Consider the following 25298-nt stretch of genomic DNA (forward strand, 5'->3'; position numbering starts at 1 on the left):
GACGTTTGTATTCCTTTTTGCCTGTTTCACTTACTGCATTTTTATATTTTCTCCTTTCATCAATTAAATTCAGTATTTCTTCTGTTACCCAAGGATTTCTACTAGCCCTCGTCTTTTTACCTACTTGATCCTCTGCTGCCTTCACTACTTCATCCCTCAAAGCTACCCATTCTTCTTCTACTGTATTTATTTCCCCCATTCCTGTCAATTGCTCCCTTATGCTCTCCCTGAATCTCTGTACAACCTCTGGTTCTTTTAGTTTATCCAGGTCCCATCTCCTTAAATTCCCACCTTTTTGCAGTTTCTTCAGTTTTAATCTACAGGTCATAACCAATAGATTGTGGTCAGAGTCCACATCTGCCCCTGGAAATGTCTTACAATTTAAAACCTGGTTCCTAAATCTCTGTCTTACCATTATATAATCTATCTGATACCTTTTAGTATCTCCAGGGTTCTTCCATGTATACAACCTTCTTTCATGATTCTTAAACCAAGTGTTAGTTATGATTATGTTGTGCTCTGTGCAAAATTCTACAAGGCGGCTTCCTCTTTCATTTCTGTCCCCCAATCCATATTCACCTACTATGTTTCCTTCTCTCCCTTTTCCTACACTCGAATTCCAGTCACCCATGACTATTAAATTTTCGTCTCCCTTCACAATCTGAATAATTTCTTTTATTTCATCATACATTTCTTCAATTTCCTCGTCATCTGCAGAGCTAGTTGGCATATAAACTTGTACTACTGTAGTAGGTGTGGGCTTCGTATCTATCTTGGCCACAATAATGCGTTCACTATGCTGTTTGTAGTAGCTTACCCGCATTCCTATTTTCCTATTCATTATTAAACCTACTCCTGCATTACCCCTATTTGATTTTGTGTTTATAACCCTGTAGTCACCTGACCAGAAGTCTTGTTCCTCCTGCCACCGAACTTCACTAATTCCCACTATATCTAACTTCAACCTATCCATTTCCCTTTTTAAATTTTCTAACCTACCTGCCCGATTAAGGGATCTGACATTCCACGCTCCGATCCGTAGAACGCCAGTTTTCTTTCTCCTGATAACGACATCCTCTTGAGTAGTCCCCGCCCGGAGATCCGAATGGGGGACTATTTTACCTCCGGAATATTTTACCCAAGAGGACGCCATCATCATGTAATCATACAGTAAAGCTGCATGCCCTCGGGAAAAATTACGGCTGTAGTTTCCCCTTGCTTTCAGCCGTTCGCAGTACCAGCACAGCAAGGCCGTTTTGGTTATTGTTACAAGGCCAGATCAGTCAATCATCCAGACTGTTGCCCTTGCAACTACTGAAAAGGCTGCTGCCCCTCTTCAGGAACCACACGTTTGTCTGGCCTCTCAACAGATACCCCTCCGTTGTGGTTGCACCTACGGTACGGCTATCTGTATCGCTGAGGCACGCAAGCCTCCCCACCAACGGCAAGGTCCATGGTTCATGGGGGGGCCCAATATATTAGGGACCTACATGCCATGGATGGAAGCCTCCAGTGACGCCTCTCGGCCTCCATGTGACAGCGCATGGTGCCGAAGTGCCTGTACCAGTGCAACAGGATGAGCAGCTGTATCACCCCAGTTTTCATCTGTTGCCCTACAGAGCAGAAGCTGGCTGCTAACAGCGTGAGTTTGGAGGCAACCCATCAATGGAGCGGCACCAAGTCCCAAGACTTGGTGCTACAAGGTGGTGCAGTGGTGGAGGCTGGAACTTGTGGCAACTGCTTGCTCATCCATATTGCTACAGTGCCTAGCGTGGACCTCTCGTCGCAGTAGGCACAGCCAGACTGCTGATACCTCTGCTATAACTGACAGTTATTTATACAGGATAGCAGCTCATTTGCACCAAAACACTGCTTCCAGCCACTTTCAGAGGAACAAACCTGTGTCCTGGCGATGTAGAAACTGCTTAGCGCATCATGGAAAAGTCCCGTCTTGCCGTTATATTGGCAGAATTGCGGAGCTTGGCTTGGCCCACGTCACAATGCATAAACAACGCTGTTGCTGCAAGCCGCAAACCGCATCCTGACACTTTATTCCCCACTGGATGGTTATGGCTCCTTCAACAGCCGTGGTTGAGCTGCCAGTTTCCGCACTATGGCTCTCCACAAAATTGTGGTGGCGCTACAATGCGAAGTGGAGCACTCCACCTGACATGCAAACTACACAAACTGTATGCTCAGATTCGCTCAGCTCTCTCCTCAGTCTCCAAGCTCTCTACCCTGTCCACCCTCTGGTCCACCGGATTCAGGACTGCCTCCCCTTGCCCCACTTGGGGGGGGGGGGCGCATCTCTGTGGCGTTGCTCTTTTATGGCAAGCACATTGGTCTACACTTCCCAATAATAAATTGCGGGAAATGAAAGCTGTTCCCTGTGCTTGGACCTCTTCCTCCCGACCTCGTCGTCGGGAGGAGGTAATTTTTACTAGACTCCGGATAGGGCACTGTCTTTTTAGCCATAGACATCTTTTCAGTGGCGATCCTCCCCCGCTTTCTCCCCTCTGCTCTCTATTGTGGACGGTGAGACACCTTTTACTTGAGTGCCCCCATTTTACTCCGTTACGCGCCCGTCTACAGCTGTCGCCTGATATATCTTCCATTTTAGCAGACGACACGCGCTCATCCGATCGCGTTCTCGAGTTTATTAGTATCAGTGAGATGAGGTCAGTCATTTGATGCTCTTTTGGGGACAAACAACCCCCCCTTCTATAGTGGTTTTCTAAGCTTTCCTTCTGTTTTTAGTTTACCCACTTTTTTGAGTTTCGCTCCCATTGCTACTCATTTCCAGTTTGTTTGTTTTTTTTTTTTTTTTTTTTTTTTTTTTTTTTTTTTTTTTTTTTTTTTTTTTTTTTTTACTAAGTCACAGACCGGGCGCTAATGGCCGTAGCAGTTTTGCGCCCTAAAACCATAACACACGAAAAAACTACGCAAATGAAAGTAACTGATGTCTCAGCGCAGAAACAAAACGGATGTTTCTAGAGATCGTAAGTACAGCTTCAATGTTGAAATGTAATACACGGTCCAGCCAAATTAACGTGACCACCACCTGTTTTCAATATCAACATGTAATAAGCACTTATTTGCAGTGACGTGGAAAACAGTGCAATCTTTGTCATAAACAGACCGATTTATGTAACTTTCAAAGGGTCATGATCATTGGCTTTTGCGCCAAGGGTGGAAGCATTTCCGAAGCAGCTAAGTTCGTGAACTGCGCGTGTACCACCATGGTTAAAGTATACTGTGCATGGCACAATGGCGCTATCCAAAGCTATCACCCAGGCAACTATGGTGCATGACAGACCAAACACAAAAGAGGTGAACGACGGTTTCTGAGGTATGTACGGGTGAACAGATGTGCAACTGTTAGACAACTGACTACCTAGATGAACCAAGGGGCTACCAACGGTGTCCTCTCACGACTGTTCAGCGAACGTTGCTGCATGTGGGCATCCACAGCAGGTGCGTGGTTCATGCACCCATGGTGACTGCAGCTGTCCATTAAAGACAAAGGCTGGAATTAACACGCCAGCACCGCAACTGTACGTCCACAGAGTGGCTTTTTCAGATCAATCATGTTTTACACTCCACCAGAATTGAAGCCTCTGAAGGCAAACACCCTGCAACACTCGTCGTAAGGGTTAAAGCAGGATGACAGGGCATCTGGGTAATGTTTCCGTGGCATTCCGTGGATGATCTCGCCATTCTGGAAGGCACAATGGATCAAAACAAATATATGATCCATCCTTGGGACCACATCCATCCCTAAATACAGATTATTTTTTCTCACCGGGATGCCATCCTCCAGCAGGACAATGGATGTGTCACATAGCTGGCAGTGTGTGTGAGCATGGTTTAACAAACATCACGATGAGTTTACTGTAATCCCCTGGCCACCAACTCTCAGGATTCAAATCCAATCAGCAATCTGTGGGACCACCTCAATTGGGCTGTTCACTCCTTGTATCCTCAAATGAGAAACTAGCATAGCTGGCGATGGCATTGGAGTCGGCACAGCTCCACATACCTGTCAGTACCTTCCGAAACCTCAGTCAATCTCTTCCTACACGTCTAGCAGCAGTCCATCATGCAAAGGGTGATTATTCAGGTTTTTGACAGGTGCCACATTGTGACTGTACAGTATGATAAAAAGAGGGGCAACATTACCATGTGAGTGTAAAAGTAACACCAGTTACGCTTTTCTCGTGTAAAAGTTGTTCGACATCATTTAAAATAGTTGGGGTGCATGTTATTGTTGTGCTAAAAAAATTATCGACATCTGATTGGGATAGAGTGCAGAGCTATTTATATGATACTGGAGGCTTTGTTTGCCACTAAATGACATCACAGGTCATGTGATGGCTTATAGCAATCGGTAACAGTGCTAGAATTGTAACGTTTTCCGGGTGTATCTACAGTTGTCTCCTTCCCAAGGTCAGCAAATGTTGTGTGTACAGTGTGAGGATGTTTACTATTACTGACAAATTATGCAGAATAATGCTCAAAAGTTCTTCCCTCTCTTACTCAGAGCTTCATGGCGCCACGCTCAGTTGCACTTGGGTCCGCAGCTAGGATCCACCAGCTACATGCCGATTGATTAAACAAGGAGGATTCGTCGTCAAATCCGGATAAATTTTCAGCACTGCTACACTTCATAAAACTCGTATTAAGGGTTGGCAGTCTCACTTTGTCTCGCGAGTCAGTACTGAAAATTGTCGCTACTCAAATACTGCTCTTTAGCAATCTATTTTTCCGCAACAGCCCCACGTACTGTGAATGGACTGGAAAATAAAAACCACCGTCAGTTTATTGCCCGAAAAATGTTTAAACACCCTGGCCTTAACGATTCTCAGGAGCAGAATGCTAGCAGTCTCATTGGTTACTTCCTTCTCGTTTTAATACCACTGCCCCGAAAAGTGCTGCTTCCTGCCGGGATTTTTCCCAAGTTTATTTCCAGCAGGAGATGGAAAATGCATACCACCATGGACAAGTCGCTATCCTGTTAAGTCCACCCAGCAAGCCCTATCCAGTCCATTTAAGGCAGATTAGGAAAATATCAAATCATAATTCTCAAGCTAGGCAATTGCTCTGAGCACTATGGGATTTAACATCTTAGGTCATCAGTCCCCTAGAATTTAGAACTACTTAAACCTAACTGACCTAAGGACATCACACACATCCATGCCCGAGGCAGGATTCGAACCTGCGACCGTAGCAGTCTCGCGGTTCCGGACTGTAGCGCCTAGAACGGCACGGCCACCGCGGCCGGCTTCAAGCTGGGCAAATCCCAAATCCAATAGAGACTTGAAGTCAGCTACTGTGTCCCTAACAGCCAAGAGGATGAGCCCACAGCATGGCCGGAAATGAAATGTTACGATGCTTTGTATAATTGTACCTCGCGTGAATAAGTATTTAAAAAATGCCGTTATTTCTTTACGCTGGGTATCCAAAAAGTTCCTGTACCCCAGGTCGAAACATAGTATCATATATTGGAGCACTTACAGAAACTATGGCCTTTTAAGGTCAATATGTGTATCGTCGTGCCTTACAATGAGAGTTGTGTGTCTCCATGTCGTCCTTGACAGCTTGTGGAGCATCTCAGGAGCTATACTTCGAACGACTTTAACACTTTTATGCCATTCTTCACAAGTCTTGTTCTGACGTACAGCTGTATGGAACTTGATTATTCCCATTATGACCTGACTGATGTGGTGAGGTCCATGATCCGTGGTGCCGTGTCAGGGGCTTGGGAAGATTGTGAACAACGACCAACTCAGTGACCTATAACTGTTCGTCAAGTAATTTACGCACCTGAATATTAAAGGGTGCTGGAGAAAGGTTCTGCTGTAGGAAGACGTGGTCCACGATTCCCCTGTCTCTGATCTGAGGTATTAACCGTATTTACAAAATGTCCTACATGTCAGTTAATGTACTCTTCAAAAAAATATGAACAGATACCATGACAAAATCCCAGTCTATAAAATAACATAGCTGTGCTTCTTTCAAACTCGTGCTCATATATGAGGATTTTTCCTTAGACCTGAAAACCGCATCCCTCCGGGTGAACTGCGATATATCCGCACATTCATTAGCAAACAACACGCTTGACCGTGTCAAGCGTATGGCTATTGTGCCAACAGAACACAACAGGCTGCATCATGCCGTTGCCAGATAATTCATTCCCAAAAATAGGTCTAAATCCTTTCGTTTTCAAAAATTTTTTTGTGGTAATGTATAGCAGACAACGGCACTAGAACGTCAGATACTTTTTTTACGAATGGCTTTTAAGACAATAGTGGCTCGAGGATTTCTCAGACACACAGTAAACTAGGCACTTTCGTTCACAACGTTTCTCCCGAGATTGATAGCTGATTTTGGTAGTGGTAAAATCTTGGAAGGATAAAACTGGTACAGAGGAGTTACGACAGAGGAGAAATCCCGAGGGACGTGTGGAGCTTGTTTGGGGAAAATGTTACGAAATGGAAAGGTGTTGCAGCGTAAGTTGCGCAAATTTAAATTCGTTCATGTGTTTTCAACGAATAGTTTGTTAATGGCGATGAAGTTGCTCAGCAGTTTCTTCAGAGGGTAGGGGGAACTGTCGAGATAAAAGAGAGCTAAGAATAGCTAGAGATACGTGTTTTTCGGTACCTTTAATTACAGGGAAGGGTGCAGTTACTTCGATCAGAAGCCCTCAATTTCAGTTAGAGCTAAGGCTGTCCCAGGAGAGTTCTGTCATTTTAATGTCGAGTATCTGGAATTATCAGTTAGTGGACTTGCTACTGGAATAACAGGATAGTAAAAAATTCTAGAAACTTAATTGTAGAGTTCTCCAGTATCATTGCCTAAAGAACTTTATTATTTTGTTTCGTAGTCTCCATAAAAGAAATTTATATAATCACAGACGAAAGTGGAATCTGTACGGATGCAATGTATTCAACTCTACAGTACGCATTTTGAATTCCCTACGCCGAACTGTGTGCCCGCAGTGCTAAGGAGAGTTTTATAAAATCTGCTGTCCTGCCAGGCGAATAGTGAAGCTAGCGACAGTGATTTGACTACTGACAAAGATCAAAGATAATGGGAAAGTGGGAGGGGGGCGAAGAGGGGGAGACGAAAAGTTTCATTAACTTCTGACCAGCTTCGCTTCATTCAGGAGCCTGTATTTCGTGAGACAACTTGAGAGGCGAGGGAAGTTGACGTTAACAGTGGAGCGCCCAAGTCCGACACCGAAATAGACTTAATGGCACCGAAATAGACTTAATGGCAAGACTCTTTATGACTCCTTCCCCAAGTGAGCAGTTTATCTTCCTGTAGACCTCTCCTTGAGACAATGAGAAACACACCACAAAAGAGCGTTCTGCAAGGAAACGGATGTACACATCACAAGGCCAACAGGATGGACTTCGGTAGTCTAAACGAATTGTTTATCCTTTCAAGCAGCGTAACATTCGTTAAGCCGTCGGCACACGTACCGTGCTGTCAAACGTTAACGTGGAGCGTGCCCAGTTCAACGTGCTGCTGAACGCTCAGGAACGATGCGACTTGTGCACACGGTACGTGGGCCCCTACGTGGTATACGCGATCGCAACAGACTTCAGCGGCAGTTGAAGGATGCTTCTAGTTCGTAATACACAGTTTACTCAACGGGCGCGCGTAAAATTCCCACGCTAGCTCTATTAAAACGCACATTTCCTCCATCGTCCACGAAAAGGAAAGTACCATGTCCAGTTAATAAGGACACAGGCTTATAAAAGTTCCATTACAAACAGTGCATTACAAATTTGGAATACTTCTCCGCAAAAGATAAACATTATTTCATCATTCCCACATTTTAGTAAAACCCCAAGGTCAGTCTTACTTGATCACTGTTCCTACCCAGTAGCAGAATCTTTGCAACATGTGAACTACGAGGCGTAAAAGAAAAAGGACCAAAATATCTTCATACAAGTAGCGCAAGCTCTCCTGTAGATTAAGCCAATCCAACAACGTCACCCCCTCAAAAAAAGGAGAACTTATATTTACATAACATCAAATATTATAGTACATGCTTATATTAGCCGGCCGAAGTGGCCGTGCGGTTAAAGGCGCTGCAGTCTGGAACCGCAAGACCGCTACGGTTGCAGGTTCGAATCCTGCCTCGGGCATGGATGTGTGTGATGTCCTTAGGTTAGTTAGGTTTAATTAGTTCTAAGTTCTAGGGGACTGATGACCACAGCAGTTGTTGAGTCCCATAGTGCTCAGAGCCATTTGAACCATTTTGAACCATGCTTATATTAAACTAATAATAAAGTATCAGAACCTAATAAGAACACGAATGTTAGGAAAAAAATTCGGTAGGGTCAGGCCGCGAACCACTGCCTCGCTATAAAACTCTGCACTGGTCAGAGACTCTACTCATTACGCTAAATCAACATCACACCCTTTACAATTAATCAGGTTTTGTTACCCCTTGCTGAACTCCTTAATCGTAATATGTTACTAATTGAAATTTAATTATAACAAATTGTACCAAGAGCAATACGTCTTGGGTGGATCTTCACTGTGTCGCTGCCTTCCAATAGCCTACTCTCATAATATGCAAGTTAAAATAATTCTTTTGCCACGAATATGATGTTTCTCATTTTATTGTAACGAATCACACAGTTAGCAACGGGTTTTCCTGTGATTCTCAATTTGCTGGTGCTCAGAAACGGCATATATACATATAGGTTTGAAATGAATGTCAATATGGCGCCTCACTACTCTGTACTGAAGGGAGACGGAGTGCTTGTGACGTAGGTGGCGTTGTGCCACCTCATTGGTCAACGCTCAGACGCACGCTCAGAATATCTGACATGTTAGATTTTGCTCTGCACTTTCGGAAAGACTCCCGAGCGTGCTATTCCACGCTATGACGTCAGAAACTCGGAACGCTCAACGCTCGGATGCACGGTCCGTGTGCCGACGGCTTTACACTGCCCCAGCTACACCGTATTTCTTACCACCGATTAAACAACAAGATGGCACTTTGCAATGATTCCCTATTATTTGAATTCTTCATAGTCTTCTCCGAAATTAAATTGCTATTTATAGCGTAAATCCGCGATAGATAGCCATAATTTTTTCAAAAGCCACTTTCACAACCTAATATACAACTTTGCCATCTTACCCGAGTATCAGGGTTAGATGGCCAGGGAAATGTAAGGCATCCAGCGAGGTGGCGCAGTGGTTAACACACTGGACTCGTATTCGGGAGGACGACGGTTCAAACCCGCGTCCGGTCATCCTTATTTAGGTTTTCCGTGATTTCCCTAAATCACTTCAGGCAAATGCCGGTATGGTTCCTTTGAAAGGGTACCGCCGACTTCCTTCACCATCCTTCCCTAATCCGACGGGACCGATGACCTTGATGCTTGGTCTCTTCCCCCAAAATCAACCAACGAACATCTAAGGGATGGGTGGCCATCGGACAAAACACTTTGGTTCAAAATAACTTTTGACACTTTAAACATGTTTCACTCATCTTATTGACGTAAAAAATATTTTATAATGATATTAACTGCAGGTAAACTATAGCTTAAACAGAATCTCATTTGTAAAAAGCATTAACAATTCCCGAATTTTTAACGTTTTTATTAACTCGTTGGAACATATTAGTCTTATATAGAAAACAATGAGAAATCGTCTCAATGATGGTGTTAGTTGAATCTAGAACCAAGCCCAATTTATGAAAAGGAATGTTTACTTCATAGACTTAGATTTTTTTTTTAAACTGCATTATCACAAATGGTTCAAATGGCTCTGAGCACTATGAGACTCAACTGCTGAGGTCATTAGTCCCCTAGAACTTAGAACTAGTTAAACCTAACTAACCTAAGGACATCACAAACATCCATGCCCGAGGCAGGATTCGAACCTGCGACCGTAGCGGTCTTGCGGTTCCAGACTGCAGCGCCTTGAACCGCACGGCCACTTCGGCCGGCTGCATTATCACATCGATAGCACACATCAACATATGATGTGCAGGATTCACGTAACCAGCTTGCACCTGACACACAGAATCCAGTCACAGGTTTTATCTGTTTTAGTAGTCTTCCGCGGATCCAAGGCACTCGTCCTCTTCTTCAAGAAGTTCGTCACTTAATTCTTCCTTGTAGCGGACGTCATCTGACGAGTGTGAGTTGTCTGAAGTACCTTTAATCTTCCTGATCTGCGCCTTTTTCCACTAGTTTTTTCGAATAGGCCTACTTTTTTTCTTTTTGCATCAAGTTTCGATTTTAGCTTTTCAATATTTTATTTTGATGTTAAGTTTGCAGCTGTAATTTTTTGTTCGTTTGAGGTTCGCGTCTAGCTGGCAAAAGTGAAATATTATTTAGAATTTGTGTAGGGGTGACTTCGTTCCTTTCATTTGATATCACAGGCCAAATACGCCTGTCGTCTGGTTTTGTACAAGGTCCTGGTAGAGGTGACTTTGCTCTTCTTTCAGGAGATTTTTGGCCACATTTGTCTCCTGTAGTAGAGTCGGTGGATATTGTAATGGATTGCGGCTTGGGTAGCAGAGCTTTCAGTGGATGTCTGGCTACATGACTCGCTGATATCTGCCCTAGTACGGGAACATGGCAAGGGTGACAAGGTTCTTCCGTGGAGTGTTTTGACAGATACGCTGATGTTTTTATTTTGTGTGAGTCTAGCTGGATCACTTCTAAAAATGTAATCTGGAGCTGTACCGGGATTAAACGGGTGGATTCCCGTCGTTTTAAATCCAGAGACGGCGTTCCCTGATGTTGCAGCTTTTCGCCAACAACCTTGTTGAAGCTCGCCGAATTGCAATCGTCCTAGCTTCCGACACGGGTGACTCCCACGCCATTTGTCAATGGCACTGTAAAAATGAAACCTTAAAGATTTGAAGATGATCGGTCCAGCGATTGCAGATAATAGTATGGTTGGTGAGGCACATCAAAATGATACCATTCCTCTCGGGAAATTCCAACACTGTACCGCAGTAGAGTGTATAAAGTAAGGCCATCAAAAATCAGCATAACTGTTCTAAGGGGTTTGTGGGCCACAAAATGATCCCTTAGCCATTCAAGAAAGATCTCAGCATTTGCGTAGGCAGATTTTTTTGACATGACAACTTTACTTCCCGGTGGCATGTTGCCCTGCCACACCTTTTTATGTTAACTCCGGTCATAAGGAGGAAGAAACATCCCTTCAGCATTGCAGAATGCAAGTACCGTAATATTGTCTCCTTTTTCTGACGAAGTAATCGCAGGAACTGTTTTTGACCTCTCTCCAGCTACAAAGGATCTAATACTACTATAACATCCGCAGATATATAGGAAACTAAGTTAAGACCCCATTAACAAAATTCTTAGAACTGTTATGCGGTTGATAAAGAAGTCCTCTGTCGAACAGAGCATTCAGAAAAGTCTGTTCAGTTCAGTTGTGCTACCACCAAGACTTTATGGATTGCCGAAGGTGCACAAAGAACACGTTCCTCTATGGCCTATAGTGAGTGCTATTGGTTCGCCCACCTATTCGATTGCCAAGTTCTTGACAACATTATTATCACTGTATGTACGCCGATCTGACCCGTGCATCAAGAATTCGGCACATTTTATCAGTAAACTGGATGGCTTAGTGGTACAGCCGAAGGACATACTAGTTAGTTTTCATGTGGCGTCGCTATTCATTATGGCTCCACTCAATGAAGTGTTGCAACAGCTGAATCAGACTTTTCCTCCCGATGTTGCAGAACTATATAAATATTGCCTCACAACCACGTATTTCAAATGGAGCGAAGAGTTCTATGAACAAACGGACGGTGTCGCTATGGGGAACCCCGTAAGCACGGTCAAAGCGAACTTCTTTATGGAAAATTCAAAGAGCAGGCATTGGAAACTGCGCACAAGAAACCTAACATTTCGTTCTGTTACGTGGATGAGACGTTTGCTTTGTGGCGGCATGGCAGGGAGGAACTGGATCGTTTTCACAAACATCTGAAAGGAATCAGTCCGAAGATTCAGTTTACCGAGGAGGAGGAGGAGAGGAGGCGGGCGGAAGATTAAATTTTCTTGATGTACTAGTTTTCAAGCAAGAAGATGGTAGCTTGGGCCACACAGTTTACCGAAAACCCACGCACACAGGCTGTTACCTACGCCGAGATTCAAACCACCGCCCACAACAAAAGTGAGCGGATAGAGCCAGGAAAATCTATGAACCAGAGCTGCCTGACGCAGAATTAAAACATCTCACTATTGCATTGCTCAAGAATGGCTAATCAGTCGCTCAAGTGAAAAAAGCGTTATGACCACCGCGTAGAAATCACAGTGATGCTTAAGCGACGGTGAAATCGAAAGTTTTCCTGCCGTTCATTAAGCACGTGACTGACCGCATAGGAAAAATCTTGAGGAAGCTGAACACCGCGGTAATTGACACACCCAGACGGAAGATACAAGATCACCTAAAACTGGCCAAAGATGCTCGCCAACCGCTGGAAAAAGCTGTAATTTGTAGGATTCCGTATAGTTGTGGGGAGGTGTACGGCGGCCACTACAAAAAGACCTGTCAAAAGAAAAAAAAAAAAAAAAACGACTCGAAGAGTACGAGGGTAATTTCAGAAGAAGGGAGACTGACAGATCAGCTGTTGCGGAACATGCTTTACGGGCAGGAGACAACCACATTCGTTTTGACCGGACTGAAGTGCTGGCAGCCACGAACAAATACCACGAAAGGCCATACAGAGAGGCCATTCAGATTGCCAAATTCCCCAGGAATTTTAGTAGGAAGGAGGAGGGCGTGAAATTGAATGAAACTTGGATTCCGGTGCTGAAGAAGATGAGTACCACTGAAGAAGATGAACGAACCATGGGACGACTGTCGACAACGGTCAGTTGCGATCGCGTATTCAAAACATGTGACGTCACGCCGATGCTCGAGGAAGGGGAATTTTGCTGCAATCAGTGAATCGGACTTTCGACAAAGCTACGATCAGCTTTGCAAAGGTCCTCCGCAGATGGGAACGAAACGTCGGGTTTTAAAGTGAAATCCCTTCGATCACGACATAACAGACCGGAGTATTTTATTAATTGTGACAATTCCGGTCGCGAAAGTTTATATTTTACAACTACTGACTTTGCCGGCAAAACAATGATGGTTCAAAACTGACAGAAAAAACATCTTCAGGCGTTCTTTCGTTATCTTCACGATCACACTTCCATATACGACGACATTTGGAGGGCACCATTTTTCTATTTCCCTTGACACACGGGGTCAATCGTTCGTCGATTAATGCAGCATCGATCGGCAACGTCGAGTCGGTTTTGCTGTCCCTTTTCATAAATAGCGTTCTTTCAGAAGAAAACACAGCTGAATTGACTCTGATCACAGTTCCATACGGAACATATCTGGATGTTTACTGTCGTGATATGCTTACAGACTTCAGCAACATATGTCTGAGCTCTTTGAATCAACCCTTCATAGTCTTTGTCTTTTGGCGCTTGGAGCATAGTAAAACGGCGTGATGATACCCTACACTCTTTTTTTCACATTAGTAATACATTGACGCCGCAAAGTTAGCATTCCCACGATTTCTGGAACGCATTCTAGCGCTTCATCAAACTTCGTCATTGCACGCTGCTTGATGAAATTGAAAAGCACCGTACGATTTCCTCTGAAAACTGTATTGCTTTCTATTTTCCTTGCCACACACCACAGCAAGTTTTTAGTATTGCTTTTCGCGTTTAGTTTAGGGTATCTTTTCAGGAGCTTGCCATATGTGTTTAAACATCTGACGTGATAATCATCGTGTATGTTCTCTGGTGAGTTGTCATCAAACTCCGTGATAACACTTTAGACTCTAAACTTATCAAGAGAAGGTTTGCAATTCACTTTCACTGCTTACAAAGCCTGTTCTCGAACTTGCCGTATCACTACTGCTTGCAATGAAGAGTTCGCTATTATCATCACTAGCATCATAATTATATGTTAATGTTACAGTATTATCTGCTTCTTATCGTATTTTGAACGAAAATAGGTACAAAAAGAAAAACATACGGATGATTCATCTTCTACAGCAATACCTTCTTCACGAAGAAGAGTTCGTCGTAACTTCATTTCAACTAAGCATAATACTAAAATTAGAGTGCTTTTGGGTTCCGTTAAGGATGATCTTGGTTTGCGTAAGGCGGATGTGTATCGATTCCTTGTAGCTGTGGCATGGCATATATTGGTCAAACTATCAGGACCGTGGAGGACCGATGTACCGAGCATAAACGGCACACACGATTACAGCAGCCAAGTAGATCTGCTATTGCCGAACATTGCTTGGATACTGGTCACCCTATGTTATACAACAACACCGAGATATTGGCATGCACGTCCAGCTATGGGGACAGTGTTATTAAGGAGGCAGTTGAGATTAAATTAGCGAGCAACCTTGTAAACAGGGATGGAGGTTTTTGTTTAAATTCTGTTTGGGATCCTGCTCTCTCCCTTGTCAAAAAACAGAGGGACAGAGTCAATGTTACCTCATCTGCTAGTTCGTAGCTCACTATCAATATCTCTGAATGTGGTCGTCTTTAGTGGCACTAGTGTTCAGTGTGTGTGTTACCTTCCTGCATTAGTCCAAGTACTTAGGTTTTAAATTTGCCTGTACATCGCCGTCCTTTGCAGTTTACCTTGAAAATGACGGGGTGTGCTCCGCCGCAATATCGGCGGTCGCTGTTAATATTACCTGGCTCAATTTCAGTAAGTTGTTTGAAAATTGTATACGCCAGGAGAAACTCAGGTCTCAGGGTTAATGGAGTACATCGAGAAAGTCCAAAGAAGTACAGCACGTTTTGTATTACCGAGAAATAGGGGAGAGAGTGTCACAGAAATGATACGGGATTTGGGGTGGAGATAATTAAAACAAAAGGCATTTATCGTTGCGGTGGGATCTTCTTACCAAGTTTTAAACAACAACTTTCTCGTCCGAATGCGCAAATATTTTGTTGACGCCGACCTACATAGGGAGAAACGATCATCATAATAAAATATGGGAAATCACAGCTCGCACGGAAAGATGTAAGTGTTCGTCTTTTTCCGGGCGCTGTTCATTAATTGAATAACAGAGAATTATGGTGTAGGTGGTTCGATGAACCCTCTGTCAGGCACTTATGCGTGATTTTCAGAACAGACATGTCGAGTAGCTGTGGATGTAGGGGAACGATTCCGGATCCCTGTTTAGCAGACAGGTGACCTTTTCAACTACGCATGAGTGATCAGAAACTTGAGAATAGATCTACGAATAGTTTAGCCAAAGCTTATAAGGTCCCAAAATGAAAAGACTATAACATACCGGACGGATTCCTGAAGAGGTGTGCTAAAAACACAGACTGTCCCGAACTTCCAGGGTTGAAGTTAAACAGATTGTAGAGGATCCTAAAATGAGTACTTTGAGGCAACGAACTAATCGTAACAAACGAAATTTTTATTGACTAATGCCTTAGGCTCCTAGAAATTGTTGGAAAAATTCTTAAAGGTGCTGAAGAAGGTAGAATGAGGCAGCTAGATCCCACTTTTCACTCAGAATCTTTCAATAAACAGGAGCATATTCACGTTTTTTGTGCTCCCGTAGGAGTATTTTTCCGCCGATTGTGATATACTGCATAATCCCGTAGCTCACTCGCAAGCCAGCTGGTCAACAGGTCTCGGAGAAATAAAGCTATGGTAGGAATCGAATCAGATCACAGGATGTACACTACATGAACATGAAGAACAAGAACTTGAAAATGTCCATATCTCGTAAGGCATAATAAAAATGTCTGCACTACTGAAACAAGAGACGGGAGCACATCTGGAGAGGCCAGTTTTCCTTTGGCTGGATGCAGGCAGGCCTCCTCCGCCCTATTGATCCGCTTGGATGCCTCAGACCAGCCACCTGCAGCTCCATCGCCCCCGACCGTCACAAAGGCAGCCTGCCGGCTGTTCCCGCCCACAGAGGGGCCGTGGCTGTTCCACTCGAAAGGACACGTATCTTTCTAAAGTCACCGGCACACGAGTCCGGTGTTTCACAGACGTATTCTCTCTGCGCCGATTGCAACGAGCGTGGGCCACACAGCACGCTCTTTATCATTCACGACCGGGATGGGGCCAAAAAAGTTCAAGTTAACCTACATTTTAAGGTTGGTCCACACGCAACTGTCTGTCTGCGCACATCACATCTGCGCACACAAATCGTAGCTTGTGGACTGGAAATGACCCCAAAAATCTGGCGTCTCAACCGCGTTTTAGTCAGCTGATATGTTCAGTCTCGTTCGTGTTTCTCGTTTTTGCACGCACACTGACTTCTCAAGTGGCAGACGCCCATTAATTATGTATAGTGTTCATGCTGAATTTATTGAAATGTATAGGAGTCCACCAAATTTGGGAGCAAAGAATAAAGCGATCGGGACAACAACGCAACTTATTTATAATGTATTATTTAAGAAATAGGAGGAGACGACACTTTGGCAAGCAGGAAACAGTAATCTATATCTGTAGTACTGTATACGGACAAGCTACCGAAAATCTTGGAAAGTTCTTTAACGTTTTACTTCCGTTTTTTACTCGATACTCTAATAAACATTCGGATGGATATAGGCTACACATTTTTAATACTGTATATTTAACAACGACTCGAGAACTTTTCGAGATTTTTAATAACAATAATTAAGAACGACTTGGCTTTATATTCAAAATGATCAGCCAAAATATTATGCCACTGCCCACCGCAACGTTAGATGCCGTCTGGTGGCGTTACGGACTAGAGATGGGTAGTTCGCGAACCAACGGGTGCAAAGGAACGGTTCACCAAGATGAACGAAAGGACCGAGGAACGAATTCCAAGGAACGATCGGTTCATAGTTCACTTCGGCCGCAGCGGTCTACTTATAGTTCCCGGGAACGAGGAACGATCAGTTCATAGTTCGATAGTTCACTTCGGTCGCGGCGGTCACTTAGACAGTTCTCGTTCCAGCCTCGGTCGCGTGCTCGTCTCAGTCTCGGTCTCCCTCGGCCGCACTCGTCGTTCTTCGCATGACCACCTGTCTCAGTTCCACTGCCTACTGCTCCTAGTTGGTTCAGTATCCAGTTGTTCGTTTCGTTCACTGCGCTCGCCCATTTTACATGTGTTCCAAACTGTTCTTGCACTTGGCTCTGGCTATTCAGCGTCCACGACCGGTAATCAAAAAGTATTTTACAGTTACGTAAATTACATAAAAATTACGTTGTATGTAATAGGTACGTCTTTTCAGGTAACATAAGGGCATATCAGCTCACTTCATTATATCGATGAACAGCAGAAGACATACTTACAACAAGACGAGTGTTTTTGTTATTCATATATTTTTTGATTTCATCGATTTGATTTAGCAACTAACTTTCAATAATTTGCTTAATTTTTAGTGTAAGAAAATTCATATAAAACGATTTTCGTGTATCTTTCATATACAAAACATTACATTTTGGAAGGCTCTTGTTATTTTTATGTTCGGTTGTTTCCAATTTGCATTACCTGCTAGTTTGATTTCTTTGAAAAAAAAAAAAAAAAGTGGGTTGTGGGTCATTTTGGCTCAGTAGGAAAAGCGGTGCCTCTCCATTTGAAAAGCCAAAGATTGCCATACAATCGTATTTACTTATTATCTCAAAAACATTTGTTCAGAAGGAGCTTTCAAACCAAAACTTTATTACTGCGAACTTTATTATTATTATTATTATTATTATTATTATTATTATTGCTGCATTAACTTTAATAATGCAACATAAAAACCTAATTTTTATTAAGCATGTGACTCAAGTGTGATGAGAAAACCATATTTTATTTTATGCTTCCATAAAGTCTCTACTTCGCCTACGAACTCGGAGACAACATGAAGTATATATAGGGTGTAAACGATTATTGTTTTACAACGTAGCGTAGCTATGTAGTGGAAGTCGAAACGAAGAATTTTATAGGAGACACTTGTAGTCTATTAAGTTGAGAAACAGCCACCAACAGGTTTACAAGACTACATGAGCTATAGCCCATGCGCGTCGCGTGAGATTTTCATGTTCTCTTCTCCAGCTCTCTACACATCGTCATCGATTGTTTCGCAATTGTTGCTTGCATTAGCTTGTTATTTCTTCACTGTCTAATTATTACATGTTTGTCTGTTTGTTGTATCTGCTCGTAACGGGCAACACATCGTCCGTAATTGGCGGGCAGTCTATACTAGGGGCCGGTTTTCCGTGCGCTACCCTAATTATATCCCTGCGATCAGCCAGAGAACGCTGCAGTTGGCTAAACGAGAGGTTCTGCAGAATCACAGAAATTACTTCTAAAAGTGTGTAAGAATTCTGTAATGAATAAAAACTCTGTATTCCAGGGGGGAGGCAAGTGGCCCCTCTTGGTGCCCTCCATCCTTCAGTCACCTACACTACTAGTTTTCAGTTTTTCATAAGAACCATACCAGGCACAAATGAACGGTGAACGAGTAAAAATGAACGGTTCTCAAAAAAGAACGATCAGCAGTGAACTAGTTTCCAAGAATGAACGAGTTTGCCCATCTCTATTACGGACAAGTGACGCGGTAACAAAAGTATGTACGCTGAGCAGACAAGGACGGCGCATCACCCTTGCGAAGATATGGGCTGCAAATGGGAAATACACAGAGATAAGAGACACTGACAAAAGGCAGATTATTACTGCATAGAGCCTGGGAACGAATATCTCGAAAACGGCGAAGATGGTCGAATGTTCACGTGCTGCTTTCGTGAGCGTCTATGCAAAGACGAAAAGTGGAACTACCTCTAGGGGCTAAATGCATGGACGTCCACGACTCTTCACATAACGTTGGGTTTGGAGGCTTGTCTGCTCTGAAAAGTAGGGTAGATGTATTTATGGCTTACGTTTAGAACATTTCTAAGGAACCTGAATCGTTCGCAGCTTCGTAACCTCACCCGTTCGCAGATTAAAACTATGCGAAATAATGTCACTGACGTTATTATTCTCACAGATGCAGTTCCAAGAAACTTCTGTTATACCCCGTATAAGATTTACTCATTCATTTTAAACGACTTCAAGTCACATTCATGGATTCGTTGGTAATAACAATAAACAAAGCTCAAAGTCAGAGAAAGCGGAGAAGGGAATGTGGATGGGGAGAGGGGGGGGGGGGGGGGGGGAGTGAGGGAGGAGATGAACAGAAGGGTGAGGGAGAAGGAGATGATGATGTATATCCCAATTTCCATACACATTAAAAACTGCGAAGCATTGCCAGGTTCGCTAGAAAGTTTAATAAGTGGTTTGGGGACTGCTTAATGCAAAGAGTTAAGCAAGGTAACGAAATCTATTCCAATCGCGCCGGAAAGCCAAAATACGTAAGCCAAGTGAGTGCTATTTTGAACTCTTATGCTTCCTGGTTGATCAGAAAGTACTGAGGCCCAACACGGACGCAACTGAGGGCGAAATTAGAGAAGCAATTTCAGAGCAAATGGAATGTGAGAAGTTACAGGTGTCTATGAATAACTGTACGTCTCGAAGTCCATTCGCAAATAATTTCGCCAGTCGTCAGGCTCGGCTTGTGATTTGCGAAGTAAATTAATATGTGTAAACTTAAGCCGCTTAATGAATCAGTGCCTTGATCTTTTAGATCATTCTTTCCTCCCTCAGACATTTGTCATCCTCTCTCTCTCTCTCACAGATCAAAGAAGACAAACTGTGTCGCGTGGACGCACAAGATTTGTGGCGATCTGCTGCAAGAGCAGCATATCCTTGCATCTTGACCGGTATTTACACTTTGGCGAATAGGTTTCTGTCTCATCGACCTCTCTTTCCTACACATACATGAAACTTTTTTTCATAACACAATACAGAATTGGAGAACCTACTTTTCTGTTAAAGTTTTCCTCTATTTTCAGTTTTTAGTTTGTATGACCTCTTCTTTCAAGCACAATAGAAATATTTTTCCAGGAAAGGAAGACGACTCAATTTCGACGTGTTGTACACATTAAAAATTAAAAAACCTAAATCTCTCCTCACGCCGTACGTTAGCAACAGTGTTTTACTCGGCATGAGCACACCGGAGGAGGGGATTGGAGTTTAACGTCCCTTCCACAGCGAGGTCATTACAGACGGAGCACAAGCTCTGGTCAGGAAAGGACGGAGAAGGAAAGCACCCGTGCCCTATCGAAAGAACCATCGCGGCATTTGCCTTGAGCGATTTAGGCAAATTACGGAAAGGGTTTGAACAGTCGTCCTCCCGAATGCGAGACCAATGTGCTAACCAGTGCGCTAACCCGCTGAATGGGTTGTACTTGAGAGGGTATGTATTTCCCTTTCTGCGATTTTAATAAAGACTTTGCCATCCAGTTGTTGGGGGTGCTACATTTTAATATGGATTCTGAACAATAGTGCAAATTTATATTTTTCATGCACAAATCATTGCCACAGGGGAAAAAAGACATACAAGCGACAGGAAAAATCCTTCGATCAACTCTGGACCTAACCTCGGACCTTGCCTTTGTGGTCTTGCACTTACCCACTGATCCACATTGTCAACCTGTTGAATAAAGCAAAACAGCACTAAATTGTCTGTTGGGCGAGGTCCAGCGCATATTTCGGCTCAACTCTGAGACCTTCAATAATATTCGGATGATGACACTACACAATGACACTTGCGCAGTTGTAAATGAAGAGTGAGATACTTTTCTACCGCGATTATTACAGTGTCCAGAGCCACAATTAATAAAAATATTCGGGCCATTATGCACGAAATCCATTTGACCACAGCATAATAGCCCGAAATATTATTAATTTTGACAATGCCGGCCATGAAAGTTTACATTTTACAGTGTTCTGAGCATTCGCTTGGTAAAGAAGTAAGCTAAGCTGTAAGCTTCATATTCTGAAAAGGCGGCTCGTACCAAACCAAAATCCGACGAAACAGTATTTCACAATTCTTCTTTTTCTTTAATTTTGTGTCAAGAAAATAGCGTACCACTTTCTATCACTGAATCAGTTCGATACGTAGTTGAAGCGATGGGAGTAACCCATCTGATGCAACCTACACATTACCTGATCAAAAATATCCCAGCAGGTATATGCTGTGAGTACACCCTTCGTCTTCACGACGGCTTGAACACTCATGGGGAAATTTTCAATGACGTGTCCTAATGTCTGCGGAGGAATGGCAACCCTTTTTTCCCCAGCAGCCGAAACCAGAGAAGACAGTGATGTTCGACGCTGGGATGTCATCCCAGAGGCGCTCTAGTGGGTTCAGGTTGAGACTCTAGGCAGGCCACTGCGTTTCAGAGATGTTACTATACACAAACCATTGTCTCATAGATCTACTTTATGACAAACTACACTACCATTCTGATACACAAAGTCATCGTTCCTGAACTGTTCGTCTACTCTAGGCAGTAACAATGCTGTAATATGTTTTCATATCCTTCTGTATTTAGAGTTTTCTTCAGCGCAGTATGCAAAACAAACCCTAATCTCGAAAAAAAAACCCTACCGTAACACCAACTCTTCCGTTCTTGACTGTTGTCATTTAACACGATGGCAAGTCACATTCGCCAAACACAAGCCCTTCCTTCGAACTGCCGCAAGGTACAGAGTGACGCATCACCCCAAATCATTCGCTTCCAGTCACCCACTGTCCACAGGCGCCGCTCTTTACACAGCCTAAAATGTCGCTTAGCACCGACTACAGAAATGTGAGGCTTCCGAGGAACTGTTCGACCACCGTATCCCATTCTTTTTAACTCCGTTTGCAGTGTCAATATGCCAGCTGCCTGCTGCTAACTCTAATCAGATGGGATAGCTGTTGTACTTCAGTGTATTACATTCGTTCGTAAGCAATCGTTACCTTCGATATAATAAATGTCAGATGTGCACTAATCACCACCACCACCACCACCACCACCACCACCAACAACAACAACAACAACAACTACACAATTTGATGACCCAGAAACATCGATTTTATTGACGGCGTGCCTCAGCAGCCTTCAACAGCTCTTCTTCGGAATCACCTGACATAAGTGTTTAGCTGAAAACGACGGTTTAGGGGTAAATTATCTTTTCTTCGAATTAAATTTGGCAAATTTCGATAAATCACCACTATCTTTCTGTATTCCTGCTACAATATCTTCCTTTGCGCCACCTGTTTAGTGATTGCGCTCTCATGGTAGATACAGAGGGTTAGGGTTGCCTGGTTTGCAATAATTCTGAAGTCAACCCGTCAGACGATCTCAAGTTTCTCAGCTACTTTAATCGCCTCGTTGGTCTAAATTTTAAGCCGCACAACCTACTGTCTAATTCGTTTACTTTGGCCTTCTAGCACCGATGCTGCGTAAGGAAAAGCGAACGTCACCATGCAGGCCTAAATCCTCCAGATAAATTTCCTGGGTCCACTTTGTACAACTGCGCTTATTTTCCCCGAGTTCTTCATATCTCTGTGTAGCAGAAATAAGAGTGAGGGCAGACTCCTCAGGTTACTTTTATGGGATCCGTAAACATTACATCGCTCGAGAGCTGTTGGAGATAACGTTTCCTTATATGTATAGTTTTTAGTTTCCCCTACATTCACAGTATTCCATAGTGGTTAGAGGACACGAGTTCGTTACTTCGTGTGTGTGTGTGTGTGTGTGTGTGTGTGTGTGCTGCGGGAAGTGTCATCTTTGGTGTCAGAAACTGGACATTCAGCCCGCCAGAAATTCTGCCCGCAGCTGCTCTCTGAAAAAATGAATTATGTGGGTAATTACATGTGCCTCACCTTTGGACTCCCGGCCCGCGGACACAGAGACAACTGCTGTCGCACAGCCTGGATACCAGTCGAATACTGTGTGTTACTGCCTAGCTATTCTTCTGCCTCTACCCCTTCCCCCATGACATGGAAATAATTATTTATTATCGTGCCAGCTCCTACGACACCATTACTTTGGTCTGACGTCAAGAACTTTACTAATGACGGTAACGACAAAAACGCTGAATCTGTGAGCAAAATCAGTCTACTTGTTACAGGCTTCTGGTGTTCATAACAACGGACACACAGGTCTCTAAATGTTACTCTCCCAACTGGTCTCATCACTTGCAATCCTTTAAAACGTGCCCTGGCCTTAGTATTCTATACGCCACACAATTGACATTTTCCTTGTCGTACGTCACCCCATCCTTCGAGGTACACAATCTTTCTCAGTGATAAGCCTGATCTTGACTTCCGCGACAGCAGAGCCATTCTGATGTTCCGAGGATGATGTTTCTTTAGTTCAGTCTACGTTTGGACCACTGTCCAGGCGATTGGCAGAATGGTGTACCATCGGCGTCTTATTTTTATTTTCGTCTATTTTTTAAGACGGTGTCAGTAGTCCAGAGGTGGCATTAGGCAAAGAAACGAATGCATACTGTCCGCCAAAAGGCCCCTATATCGTTCGCCACTGTTGGACACTGCCACACGGACGAACAGTCCCATTTCCTTGCAAGTTAACATTTCGCATACTACGATGCCACCAGGAGACAGAACAGTAGCTTACGGGCAAGAGTGTTTTGGAAATTTGTGTTAAGGTCTTATGGGACCAAACTGCGTAGGTTATTGGTCCCTAAGCTTACACACTACTTAAACTAACTTACGCTAGGGAACACACACACACACACACACACACACACACACACACACACATGTCCGAGGGAGGACTCTAACCTCAGACGGGGGGAAGCCACGCGAGCCGTGACAATCCTCTTCTGACCAGAGCTCAAAACAGATCAAACATCTAAGTTTACCAAATGATAAAAGTGTTTTCTATTGACCAACATCTTGCTTGAATCCTTATTTGAGAATATAAAAAGTCTCAAATAAAAGACACAAAAATAATTTTTCTCTTTCTATGCTGTAGTTCGTGAAATATATGTTAAGTCATCTACAAAATATTCACGGCAGCCAAATAAAAATGTTCTTATTGTAAAAGTAAAGAGGCTCCAGGGTTTTCATTATGTATGAGGAACAATGATAAATCAAATAAAATGCCACAAGCAGATGGGCAGCAAACGTTTCAGGGCAGCGATCTTTCTCAAACCATTTTACAGAAACAATTTGGTAAAAAATTGTCATAGCTTCATTCATCTGTTGTACGGGAACTGTCATGCCATTAATACTTGCACTTATTGTTATATTTCGAAATTAAGTAACCTACTGCAAGAAATTCGAATACTTTGCGATGACAGGTAGGGATTCCTATGAATTTGCGTCTGGTGTATGTTAGGTCAATACACTGCTGTATACAAACTGCAGTTAACATATTAAATTACTCTGTAAACTTGGCAGGAGTACTCTATTTACAATCAAGAGCAAATTGGTTGTATGTAAGGCACTCAGTTCCGATCGCACGAGCCAGTGATGAAGTCAGAATGAAATATTCATATCTCAAAAGCAGATTGATAAATCGAAACGGCATTTTAGGGAATGATAGCATGCAAAGCGGAGATTATTTTTCAATGTCGCTGACATGCAAAACTTCCTTATCTACCGTATTATTCAAGCAACTACATATTTTTTCAATGAAAAAGTGTATTTTTTAAGGGACACCAATACATCTACATCTATACTCCGCGAGCCACCTTACGGTGTGTGGCGGAGGGTACTTATTGTACCACTATCTGATCCCCCCTTCCCTGTTCCATTCACGAATTGTGCGTGGGAAGAACGACTGCTTGTAAGTCTCCGTATTTGCTCTAATTTCTCGGATCTTTTCGTTGTGATCATTACGCGAGATATATGTGGGCGGTAGTAATATGTTGCCCATCTCTTCCCGGAATGTGCTCTCTCGTAATTTCGATAATAAACCTCTCCGTATTGCGTAACGCCTTTCTTGAAGTGTCCGCCACTGGAGCTTGTTCAGCATCTCCGTAACGCTCTCGCGCTGACTAAATGTCCCCATGACGAATCGCGCTGCTTTTCGCTGGATCATGTCTATCTCTTCTATTAATCCAACCTGGTAAGGGTCCCATACTGATGAGCAATACTCAAGAATCGGACGAACAAGCGTTTTGTAAGCTACTTCTTTCGTCGATGAGTCACATTTTCTTAGAATTCTTCCTATGAATCTCAACCTGGCGCCTGCTTTTCCCACTATTTGTTTTATGTGATCATTCCACTTCAGATCGCTCCGGATAGTAACTCCTAAATATTTTACGGTCGTTACCGCTTCCAATGATTTACCACCTATGGCATAATCGTACTGGAACGAAAATTATTGCAGTTTTTGCAACTACATAAGTGAATAAATTACATGTTTATTTTTAT

At 43.3% G+C, this 25298-nt stretch overlaps 1 protein-coding gene across 1 annotated transcript in view; it reads right to left on the bottom strand.

Moving 5' to 3' along the window:
- Positions 1-25298, bottom strand: part of LOC124805674 (ankyrin repeat and SAM domain-containing protein 1A-like) — a 586984-nt gene that overhangs the window by 528439 nt on the left and 33247 nt on the right. The gene's annotated exons all lie outside the window — the stretch shown is intronic.

The sequence above is a fragment of the Schistocerca piceifrons genome, chromosome 7, assembly GCF_021461385.2.
Source record: "Schistocerca piceifrons isolate TAMUIC-IGC-003096 chromosome 7, iqSchPice1.1, whole genome shotgun sequence".
NCBI classification, from domain to species: Eukaryota; Metazoa; Arthropoda; class Insecta; order Orthoptera; family Acrididae; genus Schistocerca; species Schistocerca piceifrons.